Below are 22,438 nucleotides of genomic sequence, written 5' to 3' on the forward strand. Positions count from 1 at the left end.
ACGATAAGAATTATATGTGGGCAAATGTTATGACGGCTAAAAGCAGAAAACTACATTTCCATCCTACATATTCAAAGGCCCCGGAGCTGTGCACTACGATTTGTCATGGCAAAGGGCCCAGATGAAGGCGTTAACCTGGCTGATCTAATATATGTGCTGTGGATAGTAGCTGTGTGAGCTGTCAAAGCATAATGATCACACCTCCTTTTTTGTTCATATTCATAAATTATCCAGGCGTAGTGACTTATTGCAGGCTGCCACTGGAGCACCTAGTGTGCAGCAGTTCCCTCTGGAACAATTACTCTTCTAACTATTACACAAAGTTACGGCACTAAATGAGCAGTTAGATGTGAGGTGATGGGACTGGTTAGCGCCGGTGTAATAGTTTAAGATCGCATTGAATGGAAATCAGGTTTTTGACCTTGTTATCACGTCCATATAATGGTTTTATTTCACTAATAAATCAACCACTCTTCGTGTGTGTGTGCAGGTGTGTATTGTTGAGGATCGGTGGAAGTGCTGTGTTGAATGTGAAGCTGTCTGAATGAGCCGTTCTAGAGAAACAAAAGGCAAACATTAAATAGCAGTCAGTGACTTTAGAAGGGCTACTCAGCGACTGAACAATGTCTTGATGACAATGGAAGTTTGCTTTTTATACAGTGGATAGATCTGCACATAGCAACGGAGCCAACAGTGTGAAGCTACATCTACACCATTTTAAGGCATAAAGGGAAGATTTACTCTTAAATCTGCAGTTTTACAGGGCTGCACAGTGACTTGGTGGTTAGCACTTTCACTTTGCAGCTAGAAGATCCCGGTTTGTGTCCCGGCATTCCAGGGATCTTTCTGCATGGAGTTTGCATGTTCTCCCTGTGAATGCGTGAGTTTTCTCTGGCTTCCTCCCACAGTTCAAAAACATACCAAGGTTAATTGGTAATTCCAAATTGTCCGTAGGTGGAAATGCGAGTGTGATTGTTTGTCTCTACGTATATGTAGCCCTGTGATAGACTGGCGACCTGTCCCGGTTGTCCCATCTTCACCCTCAGTCAGCTGGGATAGACTCCAGCACCCTGCAACTCTAATGAGGACTAAGTGGTGTATAGCAATGTATAGATGACGGATGCATGCAATTGTACTGATGAGAGATAACTTTTAGGGGTCAATTTAATCGGACAATTAAAAAAAAAAAAACAATATGACTAAGAATTCATGCGGGTGACTTGTTAGAGCTGCTCTCTATCAGATATTCAGACAACGAAGTAAACAAAAACAGCAATAAAGACAAAACCAGCACTTGCACTGTGAGCACTGATTATGTTCTGCAGTACAGATTCATACAGGTTTTCTGTTCACATCCAGCGCTGTGAGCAAACATGTTAAACCTGACAGCAGTGTCAATTTAGGCAGAGGAGGATGTGGCGCAGCCAGGGCCGGGAGGATTGTGGGGGATCTCAGGAGGTCTCGCTGAGGAGTAACACTCCGTTAATTACTGCCATTATATCCCCAGTCTTCTCCGGAGATAAAGGTCTTCTTGCTCAGACTCTCATTATTAGACACAAGGTTGTTTGTCTCCTAATGTTGTGGGAGGAGGTTGGAGATAAAAGCTAAGGGTTTGATTTAATGTGGTGCTCCTTCATTTTGGGCATGAAGGCTGCAGAGACACATTATGTTGCCTGGTAGTAAAGAAAAACATGTGCTCTGGGTTTAACTGATACAAGGCAAGCACTCCTGACAAATACACTGAGTTTTCTTTTGGATAAATTACAGCAGATAACCAGGATTGTGATGGTGACAATATACTGTACTTCGCTCCTGTTCCTCCCTGGAGTTTTCTTAATAGAGGAACATAAGAAGAAGGCTGATAACAGACCAGTAGAACAAAATAAGCACATGTGACGTAAAGATGTGATGGTGCAATTAGAAGTGTGCAGTGAGATATATTTTTAGATGCAAGTGAAAATGCCTTCTATATAGTAAATTTATGTTCTCTCTCTTAATGTCTTACGGCGGTAATTCAACAGATGTGAAATGCACTGGTAATTTGTTTTATATTTGCCATCAGGTCTTCCATGTTTGAATGCTTTTACAGTGTTTAATGGCAAAATGGTATCTTTAAATCGAATTTTTTTAGGGCATTATATGGCACACAATGGTTTAGTGAGGGTCTACATATCCTACTGTTCAAAAGTTTGAAGTCACTGAGAAATGTCTTTATTTTTGAAAGAAAAGCAGTTTTTTTTCAATATAGATAACATTAAATTAATCGGAAATACAGTCTAGACACTCCTGTACATGCTACATTGTGTTAGCTAACAGCGTTGAAAGGCTAACTGCTGATTAGAAAACCCTTGTGCAATTATGTTAGAACATGAATAAAAGTGTGAGTTTTCATGGAAAACATGAAATTGCCTGGGTGAGCTGATAAGTCTGCAACGGTTGATTTGTAGTTGGTTCACAATCATGTGATCGTCAGCAGGCAGCTGAGGTAGTGTTCATTTGTTGCCATAGTTACAGTGACATCATGTCGCTATCACGCAACGATTCAGAAATCTTTAACAAATCCGTGGATCCAGACTATAAGCCACATCACTGACAAAATCTAATCAGTTGGTCCTTGTGTCATTTATGAATTCCTTGAAAATTTCATCCAAATCCGTTAGTCCGTTTTTGAGAAATGTTGCTGACAGACAGACAAACATATGCCAATTATCACATAACTCCGCCTAGGCCCCGCCTCCTTGGCGGAGTAATTAAATCTCTTCTCCATTCCAGAGACTAATTTTCAGCTTCTGCTTAGTTTTGAGCCTTTGCTGTATTCAGACTCCTCCTGCTCACAGCTTTGTTTTCCCGTATCAGCTGATTGGTAGGTGCTGAGCTTTGTTATTCTCCGTTGTCCTCCTGCTACTGACTGAACCTGTTCATACACTTATCAGCCACAAAATTACAGCTGAAATAAATAACTTTGGTCATCTTGCACAATGCGGCGTTCTGCTGGGAAATGTTGAGTCCTGACATTCATATGTTTGTTTTACACACACCACCAAAACACCGGTGCCGACCAATTATCCTGATCCTTGGCTAATGTGTTAGTGAATCAGAGCTGTTGGCAGCAAAAGGGAACAAACAAAATATTAGGCAGTGATCGAAATAAATCAGATTAAAATTTCATTGATGCTGCTTAAATCCTGTTTCACAGTAAATCAAACTGTGAGGTAATTTCTGTTTCATACATCAACATAATTGGATTCATTCTACACCATGTATTTTGAATATAATAGTCGAGCAAGAGGGCTGCACAGAGGGCCTGGGATCTTTCTGCATGGAGTTTGCATGTTCTCCCTGTGCATGCGTGGGTTTTCTCTGGGCGCTCCGGCTTCCTCCCACAGTCCAAAAACATGCTGAGGTTTATTGCTGACTCTAAATTGCCTGTAGGTGTGAATGTGAGTGTGATTGTTTGTCTATATATGTAGCCCTGCGACAGACTGGCGACCTGTCCAGGGTGTACCCTGCCTTCACCCGAGTCAGCTGAGATAGGCTCCAGCACCCCCGCGACCCTAGTGAGGATAAAGCGGTGTATAGAGAATGGATGGATGGATAGTCGAGCAAGAAGAACCCACCACACCCCAGCAAACAGTTTTCTTCTGCAGCTGCACAGTTTCTGAAGACTATTATAATGGATTTTTTCAAGCCAGAGATAGAATTGCTCCCTATTTAATATTTTGTTTCCCTTGAACCACATTTACTAGACTTTAATGTCTCCCTTTTTGTTCCAACTATGAACAGAGTATTACCAATTTTTGTTTGCTTGAAGGCTTTTTTCGCCGAGGTATGAGATTATATTTCCTGAATCCGTCATCAAACAGGAACCATTAAGATATGTTTTATTAATGAGTGTGGTAACTTAGATCCACTAGTCTGTGTCCACAGGACAGGAAAAGAAATGTGTGCTTACAGTTAATTTGGTCACATTAGTGAATACATACAAACTGACAGCAGGTAATGTGTGAAACTGCAATGTTTTACTTTATCCAAATATATGTATTAGTTATTTATTTTATATATTAAAAAGACAAATCTACTAGGTACAGTTTCCTGGGTCACTTGTCCTTTAGCAGTGAAAAATCCAATTTAGAGTAACACTGCAATAACAGCAACAGCTTTATAAACCAAAAATCCATCATCATTTTCCAGGACAGTAGCAGCACACAATTGCAGGTTCGATTGATTTTACAGCATTTTGCTGAAACTGCAGACAATCGCAGTGAGGTGGATATAACATCTTTATTAAAGCATTTTAAATGTGTGTCCAACAGCAGGGATGGGAGGGAAGCAACAGAACATCAAACATTTATAACCTTTGCACAGCACAGTGACAACAGTTCTCTTTACATTACAGTTCTCTACATTTTATCCTGCCCGCTTTGCATGTATTATTCAATATATATGTGCAGAATTTATATTAGGTGCTTGTGAATGCTTCAAAAATCTGAGACACGTGAGAGGATATAAAAGGGGCCTTCCAGAATTGGAGGGCATTTTATGTCCCACCCATCAAATTTCAAATATTCCATATACAAATTACTAAAACATGCAGTTGTTGTGTAAATTTACTTCTAAGTTTGGAGTTCCCCCCTAAAATGATATTTTTCTCTTGCCCCACCCCGACGATGACCAAAGTGAATCTTAAATAAAACAGTTAAAATGAAACCTAAATCTCCCTTTTTTATATATTTTTTTTCAGTGATATCTCTTGTAATTGTGGGACATTTTTTTAACCAACATAATATTTTAAATAAAATTTATGATGCATGGAACGTGTGTCCCACAACTACCCTGTTAGCATAACCTTTTTAGATGGTAGAAGAAGAAGAAAACAGTGAATCACATGACACAATGGAATTAACATCATCAAGCAGTTTTTCAAAAGAATGGGGAGAGCAAAGCTATGTCCTCTCTTCTATTTCATATTTTCATTGTCAGCCTTGATTGAATGTCTCACTCTACCTCATGCAACCCTGTTATGCATCTTATCAGGATAAGACAAATTTACTTTTTTCCACCAGTAGGTTTGTCTTCTTGGTCAGCAGTAACAGCTAACTAAATATCTAGCTTCTACTCCGGAGAAAAAGCTAACATTAGCATGGATTAGCAACCCTTTTACTGTGATTAGAGTAGGGTTAGCAAACAACAAGTAAAACATGGGATAAAAATGGTACCAGTGATGTGTAAGCTGAGCCAGTCAAGCCTTTGATAGTTTATTACCTATATTTGGTGAATATGTAGTAGAATTGTTTTTTAAAAAGAACATTTATTTTTTAAAAATTCTGAAGCCCAAATGTCCTCCAATTCTGGAATGACCCAAAATGTGAATCAGACTTGACTGATTTTGTGACAAATAAAGTGTGTTGTGCAGTTAGAATGTGGTGCTAGACAGCATGCTACACATGGCTGTAATAACAGAGAAAACCATCTGTTTGCTAGCTGCTGAAAAAAAACTTCAAGAAGATCACGAAAAACGAATGTTTTTGCCATCTACAAGAGAAAAATAGAGAGAAGTCACTGAGGATTTAGTGCAATCGAGCAAGTTGTAAATATTCTTCAATATGTGCTTCAATTTCCCTCCAGATGAATAAAGTATCTATCTATCTATTGTTTTACATGAGCAGGTGCTGGTCATATTTCATGCTGTTGGGAGACTCTGCTTGTCCAGTGAGTTAAATGTTTGCACCATACGTAAGAACAAAATGATTAACTGGCAGCTTAACTGGCAAGACTTGAGCCATACGAGCTGCATCATTGTGCTTTAAGCTGATGGTGGCTCAAAGTCAGCTCAAAGTTGTTGAGATGTTTCACTCCAAACCACAAGCCTCATGGAGGAACAGCAGGGATCACCTGTGGGAAAATGCTGTGCTAGTCCTTGCAGCAGATTCTGAGAGATTTCACAGGATAAGTGATGGTGGTACTACAGGCAAAGTCACTGAGATTCATCCTCTAGGTATATTAACTGTACAGACTTCCATTGCAATCCATTCACCAGCTGTCAAGATATCTCACTATAAAGTATATTAGCAGCAGTCTAAATTCATTTAAATGTCACCTTCAGGTCAGAGAACAGGCACAGCAGGGAGTCTGAAATCGGCAAATGCCTCACTGACTTTCTCATTGAACTTGCTCATTAAAGATGTAAAAATATTTCAGGCTATGTAAACAAGTCCTTAATCCAGACCAGCTGATTGCACATCAGGGCTTTCATCGCAGCTGGTTAATCCACTTCTCAGGATGTAAAACTAGTATCTCAATCATGTCTGGCTAGCATAGTTACTCTGCGAAAAATGGAAAGTGGAGTTTTCTGAGAGAAGCAATCAGTCACAATGCAACTAATACCAACAGGACTCCTCAACAGGTGGTCTGCCCATGCATGAGTGCTCGAGCTGCAGCCAGAAATCTGTCTAGATCATGAATATTTAGGTGACTTGATGGCAGATTTCAAAGCAATGGGACATGCAATCATTTGAGGGACAATTGACAGAAAACTGAAACATTCCTGAAAACTCTATGGGTCAATGGAGTATATGGAGGATTTCTCTGTTGTGAATTACATTATGTGATTATATTTGAAAAACCCTCTACCTAAAATAATTTTTTTTACCTTTAACCTTTCCATATGGCGTCTTTTACAAGCTAAAGGGCATATTGCAAATAAAAACTAGAAAATCACAGAGAGTGCAGTACTTCATTGCCCAATATGTCATTGTCAGAAATGCAGCATTTTTCATTTTTGTTATTTATGATCAGAAATTGCAGCATAATAGAATGTGGCCTGAGTACTGTGTACAGGTATGTGTAATGCATGTGTACATTATAAGTCCCAAAAAGTCTGCAATGGTTGATTTGTAGTAGGATCGCAATCATGTAATCATAAGCAGGCAGCTGACATAGCGTTCACTTGTAGTCGTGACACTATCTTGCAATCCATCCATCCATCCTCTATACACTGCTTTATCCTCATTAGGGTCGCAGGGGGTGCTGGAGCCTATCGCAGCTGACTTGGGCAAAGGAAGGGGACACCCTGGACAGGTCGCCAGTCTGTCACAGGGCTACATATACAGACAAACAATCACACACACAAAGTACCTTCAATTGAAATGTGGCTAAGGGAGCTCAGTGAAACCCTGTGCATGGAGAAATTCAGATATAAAAATGCAGGCAGACGGGCAATCTTTGATAAAGTATGGGAGCCTGTATTAAAGTACCTGAAGGAATCGAGTGAGGTCAATGTTACAATATGAATGTCTTCTCAGGATAACTCTGTCATGATGCTGGTTGTAAAAAGGTCCTTTTCCCTGTCATACGGTATTGATTTCATCTGTCGTTAGTGTACAGCTTCTGTTTAGTGTATGCTACCATCATTGTCCTATAAACTTCAGCTCAGGCTTACACTGTTTTCTTGTTGTTTGCCATAGAACCCAAGCTGTGTATAAATCCGCCGTTCTGTCATATCTAATCTATTTAAGTTTGATGTTGCTGCTGTTTTTTTTTCTCTGTTCTATTTTTTTGTTTGTTTGTTTTGTTGTTTCTGTTTTTTTCTTCTTTTTGCATTATATTTTATTTTAGTATATTATAAAATACATAAAACTATGATTGTTTTGTAAGAGACATGTTTTCTATCCAATGTATAATTGGCAATAAAAAAATATTAAAAAAAAACCAATCACACACACATTCACACCTACGGACAATTTAGAGTAACCAATTAACCTCAGCATATTTTTTGGACTGTGGGAGGAAGCCGGAGTGCCCAGAGAAAACCCACGCATGCACAGGGAGAACATGCAAACTCCATGCAGAAAGATCCCAGGCTCACCCCAGGATTTGAACCGGGGATCTTCTTGCTGCAAAGCGAAAGTGCTAACCACTACTCCACTGTGCAGCCCCACTTGCAATAATATGGAAATATTTAACAAATCCGTGGATCCAGACTATAAGCTGCATCACTTCTAAAATCTAACCACTTGGTCCTTGTGTCATTTCTGACCCTCCCTGAAAATTTCATCCAAATCCATTAGTCTGTTGTTGAGTAATGTTGCTAACAGACAAACAGACAGACGAACAAATGCATGCAGATCGTCACATAATTTATTACTCCATCGTGTTCCTTGGTGGAGTAAGCAGTGAATGCAATGACTGAGTATTTAAACCTTGAAACTGTAGTGTGTCAATGGCAGTCTCTTATTTTGAGGGGGAAAAAAACAACATTTAACTTTGAGATGAGTTTTTAATGGTTTGGTCAATGACTGGAGAAGAAGTTTCTTGAATTAGTTTTTCCAGATAAATCTACCAGACATACAGATTATTTTTCTTCAGTAAGGCAAGTAAGTAAGGTCCACTAGGGTTGGACATCAGGTCAAATGGCAGCATTAAAGGTACAGTCAAAAAATAGCACTAAAAATTAGAAAAGACTCAAGCAAAATACAAGTAAGAGCACAGTTATCACAGTAAGAAGCCGTTAATTTTACACATCTAAAAACCAATGAAAAATGTCAAACTCCTCAGTTTAAATTTCTTTTGTGGATAATTGAAGGCCTTATTTCTCCTCTATATGCTATAAACTATATGTTTGTGATGTGACTCGATAATTTAAAGATGAGCTTCGTAAAAATAAATTTGCAGTAATGGAAGTAATTTGCTCTAGATTTGCACAATAAATGGAAAATAATTATAGTAATTTCTTATGAGGATACTAGACAAGAAAAGATATACACTAGCGTTCAAAGGTTTGGGGTTTTCCATGAAAACTCCCACTTTTATTCATGTGCTAGCATAACTGCACAAGGGTTTTCTAATCATCAGTTAGCCTTTCAACACCATTAGCTAACACAATGTAGCATTAGAACACAGGAGTGATGGTTGCTGGAAATGTTCCTCTCTATGGAGATATTCCATTAAAAATCAGCTGTTTCTAGCTGGAAAAGTCAATTATCAGATTAACAATGTCCAGACTGTATTTCTGATTAATTTGATATTATCTTCATTGAAAAAAAAAAACTGCTTTTCTTTCAAAAATAAGGACATTTGTAAATGACCTCAAACTTTTGAACGGTAGTGTCAGACAAGAATTTAAAAAAGCAAAATATAATACAAATACCAGACAACTCCACACATTCAAAAATACACTCTTCACTTTTATCAAGATCCTTTCTGAAGGCTTTTTGTCTTCACTTAAATATTCATTGTAACTGACAGAATTCTTAAAGCAGCCAACAACCACAACACATCAACATGGACAAGACAGTTGTCTCACACCGTTTGTCACTGCATAATGAAGCAAGGCCATGTGGTTCATTAATAATTCATAGGACGATAGAAACTAACCTTGGGCCAAGCCTTCACTAAAAAGATGAAAGTACAGGAACATCTGAATGTCAGCTTGATTGCTGCTTTACTGCCTTGAACACAGGAGACATATCTACGTAATGATCCCTGCAGTCTGATTCAGTGGCACAGACTTTTCATTTTGTTACTCTAATACCTTTTTCATGATGGCAATTACCCATCCAATTTAGTTTCATCACTTTTGTATATCTCTGCTTTAAAGTTAGGCAACGTTTTCACTCCAGAGAAGCATTAGGGGAGCCAATGAAAGGCCTCAGACCAAATAGCATCCTGCTTGTTTGAATGTGGAATATAAAAAACACCTGCAGAGACATAATTTCTAACAAGACGTAGATGGCTGCAGATAACTGCAAAACAAGCTGTATTACTTAAGGCTCCTCCAAAGAAAATCAGTGTCAGTGTTTGTGAAAGCTCGACTGATCCACACGTTCCAATGCAATGAGTAGTTTAACTGTAGGTGCAAAGCTATGTCGCAAGCTACGCAATCTATTTCTGGCAGTGCATAAAGGTGGTAACAGACTATTAAAGTAGGCTTTTAATTGGCGTAAACTGTACATGAAGAACAGAAGGAGTTAAATAATGTGGGTGAATATCACATGCAGTCTAGTTTTCATGTCAGTTTTGTAGGTTTTCTAGACTCACGTTTCACATGGTAATCAGTGAAACACAAAACTTACAATATGAAGAGAGCAAAATAAAATAAAATGCATTCATTACTGTTCAATAATTTGGGGTCGCTTATAAATGTCTATATTTTTGAAAGAAAAGCAGGTTTCCTATGAAGATAGCATTAAATTAATCAGAAATACGGTCTAGACATTGTTAATATGGTAAATGACTATTATAGCTGGAAACAGCTGATTTTTAATGGAATATCTCCATAGGGGTACAGAGGAACATTTCCAGCAACCATCACTTCTGTGCTCTAATGCTACATTGTGTTAGCTAATGATGTTGAAAGGCTAACTGATGATTAGAAAATCCTTGTGCAATTATGTTAGCGCATGAATAAAAGTGTGAGATCTCATGGAACACAAGAAGTTGCCTGAGTGACCCCAAACTTTTGAACAGTAGTATATAAAAGGGTTAAGAGCAATTTGCAGGTTTACAATCACAGATAATTCATGTGTAGCAGAGAGTACATGTTTAAAAGATATATCGACTGTAACATTTATAACAAGAAAAGCATTCAGTGAGCGCCAAGGCTGCTCAGTTGATGTTGAACTCTTTAATAAAAATGACCTTGCGCTGAGCAGAGGCATGTATTATGCATGTGCACGTTCTGCATTTATACCGAATCGTGTGTAAATTACTCTGATAAATGTAGCACTCACTCTGGAATAGTTCATTGTTGGCCATCATTAATCCCAACATGAACAGACACCTGTCAGTCACAATCAGTCACTGCCATAGCATTGGACCTCCTCACTGTCACTCACACTAACACCTGAACCAATCACCAGCAGTCTCTCTCCCACCTGGAATCCACCCCATTCCTTTGTTTGAAGCACATCAGCTTCCCTCAGACACACAGCAGTCACTTGAACAACACCACTGAGATCTGGACAACCATTCACTTTTCACAGCCTGGAATCCTGGAAGTCACACCATCAAAGAAAGTTGAGGTAAAACTCCTGTTAAGCATGTTGAAAGCTGTTCAGTCTCATGCTAATGCTAACAGGCCTTCACCACTGGAACCATACTTTCGGATTTCTGAATGCCACCAACATTGTGCTGAACATTGGTGAGCAACGAATGAAACATGTGATGAGTGACTGATGGTGGTAATGATGCAGCCTGTCTGCTGAACAGGCTAGGCGTCTATGGATGATCTGAATTGATGGCGAGCTACCCTGGAAAGAACTGGACAAGTTTTCACCCCTTCACCCACCCCACTTATGGCCAAGCCTCACAGCTTCATCCCTTTGCCAATGGTGTGGTAGGACTTGTTTCACGGACTTGATTTTATGGATTAATTACTTTGATAAACACCCCACTGGCAACAGTGGAACCATATTCACCTGACTCATGAACTGTCGTTGCATTATTGCTATTGAACAAAGCTCAGTCATATCCTATTTGTCCAACATGAACCTATCAAAAAAAAAAAAAAGCACACAGTTCATGGTAAAACATGAGACAGCTGGCTAATTCAGACTTTTGCAAACAAAGATTTGCACAATTTGTGTGGTTTGAGTTTGTGTGGCCACGGCTTCCTTTGGCAGCAGTACCACAAGCTGCTGATGTTTAAACAGTTGTTTGTACTGAAGGAGCCGCGACAACTATCAGTGTCACACAGCGCAGGCTTAAATATTTCCTGTCTAAGATGTGTGCTGCATGCAACAACATCATTTATTACAGATGCAGAAGTAAACTCTCTTTACCTGCATAAAACTGGCTCGTGCAGGAAAGCAGCTCCGTAGTTAGAAGTGCAGCCTTGATGTCCTGACAGGCTCACCATGAGGAAAAACTGTCAAATGCAAAGTAAAAGCACAACTTTGTAACAGCTGCTCAGACTCACCAACTACTACACAGTGTACCGAGTCGGAGAGCCCAAATATGATGCATTGTGGAAAATAAAAAGATTGCTCAAAATGCTGACTTGTCTGTATTTCTGTCTGTATGATTCTGCATTTATGTCTCATAAAACATCTAAAATTCTGCAGTAATGTTTCAAAAAAATCAAGTCCACAAATATTTAGTGAACATTTCTGAATGTTGCTCTTGAACAAATCCATGGATCCAGACTATAAGCTACATCACTGCCAAAATCTAATCACCTGGTCCTTGTGTCATTTCTGACCTTCCATGAAAATTTAATCCAAATCCATTAGTCTGTTTTCGCGTAATGTTGCGCACAGACAGACTGTCAAACCAATGCCGATCATCTAATAGGCACCGCCTCTTTGGCAGACTAATAATTATAGCCTGTCTGGAAATGAATGTTGTTTCAACAAATCAGTAGCCTCCCACACACAACTAGCATCATTAGCACTAAATAAGTCTGTTTAGCTTTGTGGCTGATTTAGCGCCACAGAAAATCATAAGAATGGAGTCACGGTGCTACGAATCGCTGCAGTAAATGTGGCCAAGATAAATGCTGATTTATATGAACACATAGCTGCTTCTGTCATCTATGTTATTAGTACTTCTTTAGCCATGTCACACAGTGGTGTTGCTAGACCTGTCTATAGCTCCCGACGATCTGTAAACAGCCCAAAATCTTAAAAGTTACCCCCACCCAATCTATTCATCTGTGATTGCAATCAGGCGTTGCAGTCCTTCAGAATAAGAGGACACCATTAATCAAAAACACAAGTAGTCTATGTTTCTGATATTCTGTGTGTCATTCAAGCAACAGATCTACTTGTCAGTTGAGTGTACACAGTAGCAGAGCATGTCATCGTTGGTATCTGGTGGTAATTAGCAAAAAAAAAAAACCTCACCAAGGCAAAGGCTAAAGGCTGTGAATTTAAATTTTTCCAAAGAGACAAAAGATGAAGGTGATGCACTGTAGGAGGAGGTGGAGGGAGAGTTATCTCCTGGTGAATGTGCTGTTTTTAGACCAAACATAGACAAGGTTTTCATAGTTTTCTTTCAAACAGAAGATTCAGTCTGATTATTGTAAGTCATTATTTTGTTGGAATTTTTAAGCAAATGTTGTCCCACTTGCACCTGCATCTCTTCTGCTTGATTATTTACATTGTTGGTCATCCAAATTACTGTCAAACATAATTTTAAAAATTCAAGTTATAATTAATAACCTACAAGATATACCAAACTACATGTAGCATGTAGCAAACACTAGCTCAGTGGTTCTTACATGTTTTTGTCACAAGGCACATCTATATGTAAGATCATAGCTGTGTGAAGCATTGTGAGAAAGAGTAATTTCATAACACAGAGAACCACTGTTCCAGCTACACTGCACCCAGTGTGATTTTAATATGGATCTAGAGCACAGTGTGTGGCATTTTTAATTCACTTGTACTCTGTGATAATTTGAAAATTATACAATTGCCTGGGCAAAAACAAGACAACATATATGGGTTAAAAACAACAACAGTAGCTAAAGGCCTTAAGTCTAAATAAGGTGAGATATGTCATTCTGTGTGTCTGTGTATTATATAGCTCAGTCAAAATCTTCTCTCAGTAAGGGAACCATACCTATAACTCAAATCTGCTTCTTATTCTACTGTTCATTTCACAACACAAAGACCGGAGAACCATCCTCAGAATACCAATGGAGCTGGGGAAGTGATTTGTTTGCTAGTTTGGGAAAGCCTCGCTTCAAGGCTCTTTGTGAAGAATGAATTAACACACATTGTAGGCTGCCCATTGAGACACACAGAGACAAAACGCCCGGCCATTCAGCTTGGTTGAACCGTTTCTTTTTTCTCTGCAACTTCCTTTGCCTTGTTCTCTGTCCCTCACAGCCCCTTTTACCACCATTGCAACAGTTTGTGGGAGCTGTTGTCTGGTAACAGTGACAGGGTGGATGATGCTTTCCCATCGGGGACTAGCTTCAGAAAGGCAATAGCTTTACTGTACTTTAAATAACCTAGAAGCCAAACAGTGCCTATTGAATGCTCAATTGTCTCTTGAAAGCAATACTGCAGCTGACTGCTTCAATCACACATCCATCTGCATGTGCCTTCCTTCATCAAGCTCCCATTGCTTTATCATATTCACTATTTGTCTGTCTTTTCTGAAATATTTTTCATGTTGCTAGTTTTCTGGTGCACTAGCTGAAGGAAGGAGATTACTGTGCAGTACTTTGCCCTAAATATTGCCTTTACCCCTCTGGAGACCAACATCCAGGAGATCTGGAAGTCTGTCAAAATGCTTACAAGGTCCCCAGGCACTTTGACCTACTTGTTCCTCTTGCAAACTGTAGAAACATACAGAAAATATTTCACTATTGTAAAGCACCCAACCATCACCACAAATACTCACCAAAAACAGCCATAAGATGCTATTCTGCCAAAACTGAGTTCATAAAAAGGAGGCTAAATGAATGTGTGCACAGCATGCAGCAGATTACTAAAACAACTTCACTGTGACCACCTTGCTCTGTCTTTGAGAGTGAGATTAAAATAGCTTGACAGAAGTTCAAGACATTTTGAACAGGGTGCCAAGATCTGCAAAATCACATCAGGGCAGGCTTCCCTTCTGCTTCAACCAGGTACAAAGTGCTTGTTTAAATCAAAAATGGAAAAATCCAGAGCATTCTGCCATCTTGATTTTAGTGCCAGTGGAATCTGGCAAAAACCACGTTAACAAGAAAAGCACTCAGAGTGTGCAGTACTCCTCCAAGGCTGCTCAGTCACTGTATGATTTTTGATGGATAAGTCCCGATAAGGTCGCAACGGTCGATTTGTAGTAAGATCACAATCATGTGATGGTCAGCAGGCAGCTGACGTAGTGTTCACTTGTTGTCATAGTTACAGTGATGCCGTGTTGCTATCTCACAATGATACAGAAATCTTAAACAGATCTGTGGATCCAGACTATAAGCCACATCACTGCCAAAATCTAATCAGGTGGTACTTGTGTCATTTCTGACCTTCCCTGAAAATTTCATCCAAATCCATTAGTCAGTTTTTGTGTAATGTTGCGCACAGACAGACAGACAGAAAGACAAATGTACACCAATTATTGCATAATTTGGCATACCTTGGCAGCCTAATTAAAAACGATGTCAGATGCTGAATTCCTATTAAATGTTTTTTTTTAAACGAACAGATTATTAGAACAAAATGATAAAAAGTACAATATTTCTGAGATTTGATCCATTCAATGCCCTCTATGTGCTAAAAACTGCAGCCTCTACGCTCCATGAAGGTTTGCAACTCTTCCAGTAGAATAAGTGAAAGCGCGCACACCCAGCCTTACTTACAAATCCCTGTGATTGGAGACAAACTTTAAAGGTCAAAATTCAGACTTTGAAAGGCCACAGCTGCTGCACCCTCGGGGCTCATGTTGATGAAGCTGAGAAGGATGATGCATCTTTTTACAGACTGGCAGGGGAGAGGACCGCATTATGAAGGGAAAAAAAAGCACAAACACAAGCAACACATCAACCTTTTCATTAGCGAGATTATGGAAATACAGCACTTGCCCTAATTAGAGTGCGTTTCTATAATGAATGTAGATTGTAAGACAATCACTTAGACTCCTAAAGAGGCTTAAATATTTCTAGAGTACACATCATTCTTGAAGTGCAGCAGAAAAGCATGAGATTGACGGCTTCAGAGAGCTTATTTCACTTCATCACGTCTGGGCTGTCCTGCACATCTTACTTAAATCAACGTTGTGTTCTTGCCATAAATCAATACAGCACATCATAGAGTCAACTAATGCACACACTACTGTAGATTTACAACTGGTACAGCGAGGCACTTGAGATTTCATATTGTTTTCCAATTACTGAGATGTCACATGATGCACAGCCACAATCCATTATTTAGCAAAGGTTAGGCTCAAGTTTGCTGGATTACTCTCAGTAGCTTAGCATTTCTTCTAAATGTCACACCTTTCAAAAAGAAGAGAAGTAGCACTTAATGGTTCCTAAGGGGCCATCGTTCACTGTCAAACAAGGAAAAAAAAATGTACGGTACTTGCGTCCCACATGTTTGGAAAATGATTCTGTGCTTGTTTAAGTTCTTCCTCACCATCATTCCCATTACATACAGACTCTGAACTTGCAGCCATTTCTTACAGTCTAACAAACAGCTCTCTTTCCCGCTCATCCTCATGTCTCCTGTAGGTTGTCCATCCCCCCCGTTACATGCCAGAGGCTGCTAGTTAAACAGAGGATGGTGGTTGGTCCTGCCCTCAGAGCAGATACTCCTTTAGTCCCGTATAAATACACTCACAGATGTCTTGCTTTAAGTCGTGTGCCTCTCTCACACTCACACTTCTGCTGGAACCAGACGTTTACCGGCATTATTAATAAGAGAAGAGGAATCAGGGCATCCGCTATGAGGGGAAGGATGGGGGTTAAACAGGGGCAGCTAAAAGGTGAATAAGAGGAGGGAAAGAGCGTCAGAGAGAGGAAGAGCAACGGGAGGAGAGTGGAATGGAGGGAGGGATTATAGTGCTAAATAAGCTGCCCTCTCTTCTTTCGCATCTCAGTCTGTGAGCAGTGGAGCACAGAGCGAGCTCTGGTAGAGCATTCCCGACGTGTACACCTGTAAGCCCTATTCATTCATTGGGGGATGCAGCGTTCATGTATGAATGGCAGCGACGGCGTTATCTGCAGCAAAGGGTGTTTGAAATCTGTCCTGACGATCATTTGAGCCGGGAGGCAGAGGCAGCGGAGGAGAAGGCGACATGCAGAGAAGTGGATGCTGAGCTGCTCCAGCTTGCAATTAAGGTCTGAACCTCTTTTTTTTCCTCTCTCCTTTGAGCTGTCAGTCTTTTGAAACAGGCAGGAGCGACAGACAGGACATGCTTTCTGACCGTTGACTGAGGGCTTTTCATGCTTTGTGTCTAGCATCAGAGTGCTTATTGAACTACAGACTTAAGCTACAATAGAGATGAGTTTGCCAAACCCTCTGGGGGTCTATCTGGCTCAACTACAAACAACTTTCATGGTGACAAAAGTCATTGACAGAATTGAGAATCATGGGTCCGTGGGATCAGAGTGCAGATATGTTAAAGGTTTGTCGTTTCATACTTCTTTTATTGAAGATGAAACCTGTCATCTCATCTCTGCTCAGTGCTACTGAAATGTAAGTCTTCTAATTAGACTTTGGATGATCTTCAAGAGGTCTTTCTGGCATTTTGCTGCCAGCTTGTCTGGAAGAAACTATTCCTTCTCAAAATACTGACACTAATGAAGATGCACTTTAATGTATAAGCATTACATACTGCCACAGGAATTCTGTCTTTTGTACAAAACCGTAAAGTGATGTAGACAGAATTCAACAGAGGTATTACCTCATCAGCACCAAATGTGACTTAACCATTTAAAACAACAGCACAGCAAAACAATGCCTAGAAACACAGAAAACAAAACATATGAAAAATGATCAGCAGTGCAGCAATGCAATGAATTAATTGGCTATTGGAGATCTCCCAACATAGGCATAGCTAAGCAATGTTGTTTCAGTCACACAAACTATAAATCAGTGCATTAATGATTTAAAGCTTTATAACATATCAAGAATGAGTTGTTACACATTTTACAGGTTTGCACCATCAAGGTGAAGCGAATTTACTGTCTCTATTGTGCAAAGCTGAGTCCAGAGTAAAGCCATGTTAGTTTAAAGTTTCTGCACAGAGAATAAAAAAGGCCAAGTTTAGATTTTATTGTTTCTTGAAAAGCTTCTTGAGTCTTGTTTTTGTGTCACACAGCAGCACAAGAAGCCATGCAAGTGGAGCATTAAAAGAATGTTCCTGCAGAGTCACTAGAAGGTTCTTTGCTCATTAAAATGTGTTAATTGCAAATCTGGTACGCTGTGTTATGTTTTTCACACTGCACGAAGTGAGAGGATCTTTGTTGTGCAGATTACTAATGTCAAAGGAAAAACAAAGCCTCAGTGTAGAACAAACAACCTGCCATCACCTCAGCGATAGCAACACATTGGAGATATTTGCAGCCAACTCTCAGATTTGCACTTCTGTTACTGGCCTGTTCATTAACAATTGTTTCTGGACGAAATATTTTGATCTAGAATTAAGAGAATTCATCAGAGAGCTGTTTCACTGAAATGTTTGAAATCCTTCCCAGCAATTTAGTTTCACATCAAATCGTGTGGAATCTAAATCAAATGACTCTCAGGAGGTCTAACACCAGCTCAGGATATTCAAGAGAAACTCCCCACCGTTTGAACCACTGTTGCAGGCTTGACAGTTTGTTGTTTTTTATTTTTTCCAATCTGCATACTCCGCTGTCCTCTTGATGTACATTACAGAAAAGCTCCTTTGAGTCAGATTGTTTAAGGCTGTTTTTGCCCACTTGAAAGCTGGTTCAGATCAGAGGCAAATTCTCACTGGAAGCAGAGGGAATGCTGCATGAGCAGATCAATACGCAGAGCAGGTCCTCGCCAAACCAGCACTATCGCCCTATGAAGCAGGATGCTGAAGTTCCCACTGAACTGTACTCTTTCATGAACTATAGAGGATGTGTGGACGGCAGCAACAGTAGGATTAATGCTAACTGTGGGGGTGTTCTCTGTGTAATCACAGACAGAGATTTTATTTGTAGGTCCATAGAGGACTGCACAGTGGATTGGTGGTTAGCAATCTTGCAGCAGCAAGATCCCCGGTTCGCGTCCCCGCCTTCATGGGATCTTCCTGCATGGAGTTCACATGTTCTCCCTGTCCATGCATTGGTTTTCTCCGGGTATTCCGGCTCCTTCTACATTCCAAAAACATGTTCAGGTTAATTGATAACTCTAAAGTGTCCGTAGGTGTGAGTGCGATTGCTTGTCTATATGAAGAGGTGGAGTGGCCATCCATCATACTGGGTAATGTCCCGATGAGCCGGTGTCTCCAGTAGGGGGCTGGTCAACAGGTTTCCTTACACCCCCCCCCCCCAAAAAAAAAAAAAAAAAAAAAAAAAAAAAACTACCCAGAGCTTTATTTTGTTTTAGCTGCTAATTAGGAAGAAAACCAGTACCTTCACATGCTAAACTTGGACAGTGGTCACACTGAGCATATTAGAATGCTATATTTCGCATTTATGCTCTTTACATGCCTACAGATCAAAGATATTATGATTCAGGAAGTCCAGTTGTCCAGTTTGAGCAGCAGGTCTATGACTTTGCATAATTATCAAGAAAACATGCTTATGTCTTATGTTTTATTGATTGGTTTATTTTGCGTTTTTTTGACTGGCTGTCACAGCACCTTGCAGAATGATGGTAGAGCAAAAGTTTAGCATGCATCAGCTTCAATGCCTGACAGCCACTATACTGATCTCATCTCATCTAATAAATGACAGAATATCTATAAGTCTACTGGTCTTGTCATGGTACGGGAGGGAATTTGAACCCAAAGTGAGAGCATACAGAGCAGTCGGCAGGCAGGTCACAATTATACTAGTTTACTTTTACAGAAATAAAGCAATCAATAAACTAAGGCAACCACTTACTGCAGGTGTGAGAGAGGGGAAGGCAGACTCTCAGGGACCAGTAGTCAGGGGTGACACTCGCCGGCACTCATGGCAAATGTCATCCAGGGATGATGCCGGATCCTCTTCAGAGAGCATCAGGGTCCCCTATCTGGGTGATGGCTTCCAAGTCCTCAATCCAGAGACTTGTTTGAGGGTCCAGGTCCTCAATCCAGAGTATTCCTGGGGGCAAAAGGCAAGCTGCTCCAGCAGTTCAAATGCACCGTAGTATCTGAGCACAAAGAAACAAGCAGGCAATCAGTAGGCTCTGACACCGAGTGCAGTGCAGAGCTGCTCTTCAGTGCCGCTGGAAGACGAGCTGCAGGTGTGTGACTCCCACAGCTGTTCTGCATCTATGCTGATTTCCAGCAGCGTGGATGCAGCAAGTGGAGAGACTCAGGGGCCGTTTACACGAGGACGCTTGCAGGTGAAAACGGCAAAATATTTCAACAAAACACCCTACCGTTTATACGAGGACGGCGTTTTGGGGGCTTGAAAACGCAAAAATTTGAAACCGGCCTCCAGAGTGGAAAAGTAGAAAACGCTCCGCCGTTACGTTTCCGTCTAAACAGCAAAACGCAAAACTTTGCCGAGATCTGACCACGTCGCGTACGCGATTACGTCACATACGTGCTTTGGTTTGCCGGCCGGTACAAGGACGTAAACAAAGATGTGTGATTATTTCCATCCTTTGTACCTTCAAGCAACTCTGGCAGCTCTATGTACACTACAGGAGTCGTACCAACAAACGTACAGAATCTGTACAGATTCCATTCATGAACATTTACCGCGGCGGAGATCCGAAAAGGGAGATAGTAAGCATGCGCGTAGACATGGCAGAGTTTTATCACAGCGCCACCCAGCTGCCTGGCATGCATATCCAATCGAATTCCACACACCATAGAGTCACCGTATATACGCAGATTTCCTTCAAAACCGCTCGTCTAAACGTGAAATGACAAGACGCAACTTTTGCGTTTTCTGTTAGGATGGTCCTCGTATAAACGGCCCCTCACACCTGCAGCAGAGGTGTAGACGGCAGTCACGAGGGGGTCAAAACCCCAGCTGTGACAGGTCTGTTCTTTGCTGTTCATCTGATCTGCTTCATACTGAGCAGATGTATTGCTGAGGGCCCAAGAGGTGCAGGATCCAGTTTGACATCATTTGATGAGCAGCTAAAAGTTGTTTTGTGGTACACTTTCACAGCAATATCTTCAGTCATCAAATGTCATAAAAAGTACTCCTGGCTGAGTAAGAATGGGATTCCTATTCCTGAAACTAGGTAGAACTAATTTGGCTACGGTAGTACTGGGGTCAGGAGACTATAGAAGAAACAACTGACTGTGATCAATAATACGGCAAGGTTTAATTTGAGGTCACTGGAAACACATGCTGACAAGGAAACAGCCTTCACTTAACCAGAGTCTTCTTATGATGCCAAAGTCAGAGACTCAGATGCAGAGCAACAGACATGCAACAAACTGGCATTTGGAGTAAACATTTATTATAGAATACACAAACTACAACAGGATGTGACACAGAGGTCACCAAAACAGGATTGTACAATACTGAGCGCTAGCACAGAACAGTTAATTCTATCCAAACTCAATACACAAGAACAACAGATTAACAAAACTGACCAAAATTTGGTGCTACCAAGGCAGAAAAGCAACACAGCTGCCAATAATTTGGCACAGAGCAAAACTACCATGAATGCTGGAAACACAGAAAGTAGCTAGGCACTCTAGGAACAGCAATACAAAAAACTGAACTGGCTCATTGAGTGGGCAGGGAACTGTCTGAGGCTTAGAACTGGTGAAGGGAAGACAGAGCGGGTGAGGTGTCGTCTGGTCTGATGTTGATCAGAGTCCGGATAGGTGCTGCAGAGGTTGGTGTCTTGGCTGGTGCCATGGTGGTTGACTTGAATCCGTGGTGATCCAGGAAGATCCAGGCAGGAATCCAAACTGGAACAGAGAAAGAACTAGTGAGCACAAGCAGTAACAAAAGGAGCTAGACAGACCCAGGGCCAATATTAACTGGAGTAGTTCACGATCTGGCGGCAAGTAGTGGCAGCATCTGGTATAGGAAGAGTAGATAATGTGGTGATCCCTCCTACCTGCTCACCCGCTCATTCCACTGGTTATGATTGGCAGCACCTGTCCACATGCCACATGCCATGCTCACCTAGCAGAGAGAGAGAGAGATGTGGGAAGGGAAGGAGACTCTACCTGGCAGCTGAGATGGAGGGCATGAAAAGTCTATTCCGGAGCAATCAGTGCCAGGCCCACCTCCTGACACCAAACACACAACTGTATAGGTAGCAGCAGCCGCCAAAAAATAGAATTTCTGTTAACATGAATGCACTTTGTGTTAGCTGTTGATCATCATATGGCTTTCATACGAGTTACTCTCATATTACACTCAGATTTGTGCTGCATTTTCCGCACATAGGGAAACAAATGTGTCCAGCCTAACTGTGACTCAGCTTCATCAAATGCCAAGCAGAGACAGAGACAGTACGTTCCACACAGATTCTTGGTGAGCTAATAAGGTTCACACCTAAACTGAGACAGACTTTGGACCTCTGCCTGAAATGTGTGCAAAAATTGATGAATGTGTTCTACATGAGGCGTAAGTGAGGAGTGAGTTTTTACACACGTTGACACAGGAGTTTGGAATAACACTTCTTTGCCTTGCAAGCAGCACAGAGTGTTTGGACAGGAAAAGTTCTGAGACAAACGCACTACCTGCCAGACACTAAAGCTGTGGGATCTTAAAGGAAGTTCAGCCAGTTTATCGACTAAACACTACACTACATGCAATGTTTTAGTCTAATTTACACAAGTGATGTTGTGGTGTTTGTTTCAATTTCCTACGGGATGAGATGAATCAGTTGGTTGCTGTCTGCAATGTTTCTTCCATATG

The 22,438-nt window shown here is 40.7% G+C and overlaps 1 protein-coding gene across 6 annotated transcripts in view; it reads left to right on the forward strand.

The window, feature by feature from the left end:
- Positions 1 to 16,263: 16,263 nt before the first annotated feature.
- b3gat1b (beta-1,3-glucuronyltransferase 1 (glucuronosyltransferase P) b) overlaps positions 16,264 to 22,438 on the forward strand; it is a 44,357-nt gene continuing 38,182 nt past the window's right edge. For 3 of the 6 annotated variants that reach the window (XM_051937457.1, XM_051937458.1, XM_051937459.1), the window contains exon 1: positions 16,310 to 16,771. The gene's annotated coding sequence lies outside the window, so the exon portion shown is untranslated. Of the gene's footprint in view, positions 16,772 to 22,438 lie in introns of all 6 variants that reach the window. The other 3 variants (XM_051937456.1, XM_051937455.1, XM_051937460.1) reach the window with 3 other exon arrangements.

This window comes from Acanthochromis polyacanthus, chromosome 17 (genome assembly GCF_021347895.1).
Source record: "Acanthochromis polyacanthus isolate Apoly-LR-REF ecotype Palm Island chromosome 17, KAUST_Apoly_ChrSc, whole genome shotgun sequence".
NCBI lineage: Eukaryota > Metazoa > Chordata > Actinopteri > Pomacentridae > Acanthochromis > Acanthochromis polyacanthus.